The sequence below is a fragment of the Echinops telfairi genome, unplaced genomic scaffold, assembly GCF_000313985.2.
Source record: "Echinops telfairi isolate 266 unplaced genomic scaffold, ASM31398v2 ScPeMD7_7467;HRSCAF=8505_1, whole genome shotgun sequence".
NCBI classification, from domain to species: Eukaryota; Metazoa; Chordata; class Mammalia; order Afrosoricida; family Tenrecidae; genus Echinops; species Echinops telfairi.
In genome coordinates, this window is record NW_022111368.1 from 27,441,683 (window position 1) to 27,448,801 (window position 7,119).

Sequence of the window (7,119 nt, forward strand, 5' to 3'; positions counted from 1 at the left end):
TAGTACTACTGAAGAACAAAGTAAGAGGTCTCACACTTTTTCCGATTTCAAAACCTACTACATAATTACAATAGTCAAGACACCTAGTACCAGTACAACACACACACATAGACCAATGGAACAGAAGTAAATACACCCACCTATGGACATCTGGTTTTTGTCAAAAGATCAGAACTTATTAAATGGGGAGGAGACCGTCTATTAACAAACGGTGCTGAAAAAACTGGATATCCCTTTGCAGAAAAATGAAACAGGATCTGTATCACACTGTATACGAAAAATGACCTCAAGATGATCAATGACCTAAATGTAAAACCTAAAACCCTAAAGATCATCAAAGGGAAAAAAAAGGTCAAACGTAGAGACCCTAATTTATGTCATAATAGAATATCAAACATAACCAAAAATGCAAGGGCAGCAGAAGATGAGTAGATGACTGGAAATTAATTACTTCTGAAAATCAATTACTAATGTACATAGAATTCTCCAAAACAATAAAAAGAAAACCTATAGAATATGGGGGGGGGTGTTTTTTGCAACAACTTTTCAGACAAACTAATCTCAAAAACTTATAGCAACCTCAAGACCTCAACAATAAAAAGACAATCCAACTAGAAAATGGGCAGAGGATATTAACAGACACTTCACCAAAGAATTCATCCAGGCAAGTCAACACACATGAAGAATTGCTAGTGACCATTAGCCATAGAGAGATGCAAATCCTAACAATGAAATTCATCACTGCCAGCAATAAACCCATTGCTCTCAAGTTGATTCTGGCTCGTAGTGGCCTTATAGGACAGAGCAGAATTACCCCATAGTATTTTCGAGACTGCTAATCAATATGGGAGCAGACATGAAAAGTTAGTGGATTTGAACCACCTGCCTTTTGGTGAGCTGTCCAACTGCTAACTCACTGTACCGCCAGTGCTTGTCAGCAACAATCAAAACCCAACTCCCTGCCAGCGAGTCAATTCTGACTCATAGCCACCCTCTAATAGCACAGGGTAGAACTATTCTTGTGGGTTTCTGAGACTATAACTCTGGGAGTAGGAAGCCTCGTCTTTCTCCCAAGGAGTCACTGGTGGTTTCAAACTGTTAACCTTGAGGTTAGCAGCCCAACCCATCACCACAACACCACTTGCAAAGTTCAGTAAGATGGAAAACAACAAATATTGGAAAGGGTGTGGAGAGATTGGAACCTTCAAACACAGCTGGTGCAACCTATATATAAAATGATATGGCACTTCCTTTAAAAGTTGGGGATGGGCAACAGAAAAGTAGGCGAAGGGATTAGGTAAGATATGATAAAATAATTTATAAATTATCAAGGGTTCATGAGAGAAAGGGGGAGCATGGAAGGAGGGGGGAAATGAGGAGCTGATACCAAGGGCTCAGGCATAAAGCAAATGTTTTGAGAATGATGATGGCAACAAATGTGCTTGACACAATGTATGTATGGATTGTGATAAGAGTTGTACGAACCCCCAATAAAATGATTAAGGAAAACACGTTGAAAAAAGTTGGGGATAGCAATGCCAGTTGATCCAGAAATTCTACCATTAGATATATATCCATACAAAGAATCTGGGACATGAACAGATGGGCACACCAATGTTCACTGTAGCATTATTTACAATATCAAAGAGATGGAAGCAACCTCAGTTCCAATCAACAGATGACTGGACACACTATGGTACATACAGACAGTGGAATACTATGCAGTGTTGAAGAATAATGAAGACCCCACAATGTACTTCATATGTGGGTGAATCTGGAAGATATGAGTGACACAAGTCAATCACAAAAGGATAAATATTGTATTAATTCACTACTACAAAACACCAAGGAAATATTTACACAGAGGGAAAAAAAAACATTATTTGATAGTTAACCAAGGATACACAGGGAGGAGAGGAAAAAATCACTAGCTAGATAATCCACTACCCCTGACTGTCATCTACCTGGTCCATGCCGACTAGACATTAATATGGGTGAAGGAAAAGGTGAATAGATCATAAGGGGCTGAGCACACTCGCTACAGAAAAAGAAAACAGAGGTACACAAGAGTTACAACAAAGCAAGTACAGATGCATTGTGCATGCAATCGTGTATTACCAATAGTAACAAATAGTCCTCTACAAATGGATACAAAGGCAGACGGGCAAGATAAACGGCTAGGAGTAGTCAAAGGGGACTTCGCTCACCTTTTATACCCACAGCAACCCTACAGGACAAGGTAGAACTGCTGCCTGCGGGTTTCTGAGACTGTTTACGGGAGTAGAAAACCTTATTTTTCTCCCTCAGAGCAACTGATGGCTTTGAACTGCTGACCTTGTGGGTTTCAGTCCAACACATAGCCACTACGCCACCAGGGTTCTTTACCTTTTATAGTCACAACCCTATAAAGGTTTGGCAGACAATATTTCTACATACATACTTGTATGTGCTGTAAATATATCGATGTACATAATTTATAGAACAAATGGGGCAAAAGCAGCCTTTGTAACCATCACAGAACACCTTAGGGAATGAGTCACTGGGGGCTTAAGACCCTGATCTTGGGGGACACGAAGGTCAAAGACAAGGCTCCACATCCTACTTTGATGAGTAAGGACTGGGGTCTTCAAAGCTTCCAAGGGACCATCCAAAATGCAACCATTGCTCTCCTGGTCCACAGCACAGAAAGCAAAGACAATCAAAGATGCACGAAATCACTCGTTACAAGGACTAATGGACATGAAGCCGTTTGGATCCACGACTCTGAGACCAGAAGAACTAGATGGTGCCCTGTCTGACTTCTCTGAGAGGGGTATCAGCAGAGTCGGGGGGTGGGGGTGGTGGTGGAACAAAACTCACGATAATGAAATAGACCAGGCCTACGAGTCAGAGAGAGACGGTGGAACTTCTGAGACTCTGGCTGTCGGGCATTCTTCAGACCTGGAGCAGAACAGACACGCCTAGATAGATGGTGAGCAATAATTTTAGGGAGATATGTACTCCTTAGAAGAATCAACTGTTGGCAATCAAAGGATGGAATTGCACAAGGATAAAGCTCAGAAGGCAGGGGAGGAGAGGAAGAAAGGGTTACAGGGAAAGAGTCCACACAGGAAGAAAGTAGGAAAAGAGCTGTTACACTGGCGGACGGCCATTGGTGTCAGCGAACAAAATCAGTCCGCGTCGGTGAACGGAAAACCAATTTGCTCTGCAACCTTTCAAATCACAACAAAAAGTTTAACAACAGGAGTTGAGAAAGCTCCTAGGTATTCACCCAGAGAAGTGAAATGTCAATGTTCATAGGAAAACTTGGACAAAATAATAATAATGTATAAATTATCAAGGGTTCATGAGGGAGGAGGGAGCGGTGAGGGAGGGGGAAAATGAGCTGATACCAAAGGCTCAAGTAGAAAGCAAATGTTTTGAGAATGATGATGGCAACAAATGTGCAAATGTGCTAGACACAATGGATGGATGGATGGATTGTGAGAAGCATTGTCCCAAATAAAATGATTAAAGCATAAGTCCCCAATAAAATGATGGAAAAAAAACTTGGGCAGAAACAGTTATATCTGCTCTACTCAAAGTGGCCAAAAATTGGAAACAATTCAAATGTTCCTCAACAGGTGGATCAACAAACTGTCACACTGGAACTTTGTGGCACGTTGGAAAGATACACACAACAGCCTACCTGGATCTCAAAAGCATTCCAGTGAATGCAGGAAGCCGGACCAACTCAATGGCTGCAAATGGTATGATCCCAATCAATGGTGGTCGCCGGGCCTCTGGGTAGGAGGTAGGAGGGGCTACCAAAGGGCCTGAGGGGCTTCGGGGGAATAACCTAGAATCTTGGTTAAGGCAGTAGTTTCCCAGTTGTGTGTGCTTGTCGACTCCCGCAGAAGTTTCAGGGAAATGGATGCATTTGGAGTTGTGCTCAGGTGTAGTTGGGTGAGTTCCAACTTGAGCAACAAATCCCTGACCCATCCTACAGCCTCTTCACAGGCGTTACAATGTTTGAGCCTGTTGCTGCACTCACTGCCTTCAACCCATCTTCTTCTTTTAAATTGGAAGCGGAGAAAGGAGCTATAGAGTCACCAAACCCCAAACCGAACTCCCTGCCATCGATCCAGTCAATTCTGACTCAGAGCGACCCTGTAGGCGAGGGCAGTAGAGTCCCCGTGGGTTTCTAAGTCTGTAATTCTTTAAATGAATAGAAAGCTTCCCTTTCTCCTATGGAGCTACTGGTGGTTTCGAACCATGGACCCTGCCATTAGCAGCCCAACTTATAACCACTACACCACCAGGGCTCCGGTATAGCTCACAGTTAGCTGTAAATAATAGCTGGAATGGGAAATTTTGGCAGGGCCATCTGTCTTCCCTATCTCTGCTTCCTGGACTCCCACCCTCTCATCCAGACTGCAAGCCTGCCCCTTCTCTCCCCAGCTGCCCTCCTGGTGGCGTGGAGTGTCCACCAGCAGGGCGTAAGCAGTGAGCGGTCAGTGCCCTCCTCCATTCTAAGGCCCGAGTGGCCAAGGCAGCCCCGCTGCACAGCTAGCACCTGCTGCCTGGTCTGACCAGGCTTGTTTTTCTCCCTCCGTCGTCCACAGCCCCTCCTCCCTTATTGGGACCTTCCTGCCTGTGGCTGCACCTGGCCCGCCTATGCCCCCCACCCCCAGCCCAGCTCTCTCCCCCAGGTCTGCGGGCATTGCTCTTGATCGCCACAGGCTGTTCTGTGAACACAGCCGGAGATCCAGATCTAACTCGCACGGGGCCTGTGGACGCCTGAGCCCCAGCGTGTTTCCCACAGGAGCAGAGCTCCGGGGACTGCAGGGTGCTGCTAGCCCGTTCCTCCTCAAGGTCTCCTGGCTCAGGACCTGCCGGTGCTCCCTCCTGCCCACCTCCTGGAATCGGTTGCCCTCGGTGGTGCTGCTTGCTTTCTTTCAAAGTCCCCACCATCCCCCTATTCGCATGGGCCCCTTCCCCACCAGCACCCTCCCCACGTGCCTCCATCTTCCCCAGTCCAGCCAGCCCTGTCCCCGGACCCCGATAGCTGCTCGCCCAGAGTGTCCATGTGCACAGAAGGAGGCAGTGAGGTGGGGGCCGGTCAGAGCCGTGGAGAGGGTTGGGGGAGCTGAGCTGGTCTCCGGGGCAGGAAGCTGCGGCAGGAAGCTGTCGGCAGCACAGTTTCAGAAGCCCCTCCTCATGGTGGCCACAGGTGCAACCTGAGTAGCTGTAGGGGGGTGAGGGCAGACGTCTGAGTGGGTGGGGTGAAGTAGAGTGGGGGCTGGCACGGGGGCCAGGCTAGGACCCAGTCCAGGGTGCTCGATAGGCCCCCGGCGACCTGAGAAGTCCAAGGGGTAGGTGCATTCCCTGTGACTCTCAACTTCCCCCCCAGCTTCCCTAGCTCACCTCCGGTAACAAGAGTAATCGGTAACAACAAGAGTAATCGTAACTGCCTTGCTTCCCAGCAGACTTGCCAAGAAAGCCAGCCCTGAGACCGCGCCTGTCTCCCTGCCTGTCCTGAGTGCGACATGGGATGGGGCCACGTTCCCAGAATCCTGCGACAAGAAGTCCTGAGGAAGAGAGAGGGGGTGGACAGAAAGGAGGAGCAGCGGAGTGGATGAAGTTGGAGTCCCCGGAGCTGGTACCGCACAGGGCTAGCAGATGTTGGCAGCTGGACCAAGGGGGAGCCACCTAGTGTGACATGTTCATGCTCAGGAGCACCAGGGCCTTCTACGGCCTGTGCCTGGCACCCTAGACTGGGGTCTGAGGATCAGAGGTTTCTGCCCCGGGCGGTGTCACAAGTCACACCCCTCATGAGAAGAAGTCACACCATGGCTGGAGCACAGGTCGCACCCCTCAGGAGACAGCCTCGCCCCTGCTCAGCCAGAGCTGAACTCATGCAGCCTCCCCTTGACCCGACCCTTCATCCATCCTCCCAGGGTCCAAGTTCCTTCCCCGTGGGTGCAGCCCTCCCAGATCACCCAAGAGAGTGCCAGAGGCTTCCTGTCTGGTTCCCACTGCCCAGGAAGAGGAAGAGGAAACCCTTGAACCTGGACAGAAACTCTGCTAGTTTCCTTTCTGGGTAAAGGCAGAGATGCAGAGATACCCAACATTCTAAAGAACCTTTCGAAGGGAAAAGCATCACGTGACCAAATAGATTTTCACAAGCCGTGCCGGCATCTCAGCATCTGGCCGGCTCACAAAGGAATCGCCCAGTGCAGATGAGTTTAGTTTTGTGGCTTCCCTGCACTGACCTCACAGGGCTTCGAAGGCCCACAGGTCCGTGGCACATACGCCACCTGTCAAAAACCCCAACTGCCCCCCAAGTGGCCCTTCAGCCCTTTAAGTCACTCCCTTTGCTCCATCGAGTGGCCTGCAAGGTGAGCAATAATAACACCAGGAAGGTGCCCTCTCCTTAGAGGCACCAACCCCAGGCCGCCTTCACAGAGGGGGAAAAAGTTGAGAAGGCAGCCGGGGAGGGGGAACCCGGTCACCCCAGGGAGGAAGGGGGAATCCCCGCCACAAGTCGCTTTTGTGTATGGAATTGTGCAAGGGGAAGCCAGCCTGCTTTGTCAACTTTTATCCCGACCACGGTACAAAGTTAAAGAAATCCGCAATGGAATGCCCATCGCCCAGAGGGGAAACCGAGGCGGCCATGGCTCTCCCACTGAGTCCCTGCTCCTCAACCCAGGACCCCAACTCTCCCCTGAACCCACGTGTCCCACTCCTGAATCCCCAGGCCACAGTGGGCGCCTCCCCACACACCCAGCAACAAGCAGCGCTTCCATGGGGACTGCCCAGGCACTAGCCAGGGGACGCGGTAACTGGGTGGCACTCTAAGTAGCAGTGACAGTCATGATCATTCACTGGTAGCATAAAGGGCTACCTGCTGGGCTGCTAAGCTCGAAGCCAGAAGTTCAAAACCACTAGCCACTCCCAGAGAGAGAGGCGAGGCTTTCTACTCCGGTAAGGAGCTACCATCTCGGAAACTCACAGAGACAGTTCTACCCTGTCCTATGCGGTCGCTATGGGTGGGAATCATCTCTACAGCAGTGTGTTTGGGTTTGGGTTAGGAACCTGGGAGCCCTGGGGGCAGGGACTGCTAAAAGAAAGGCAATT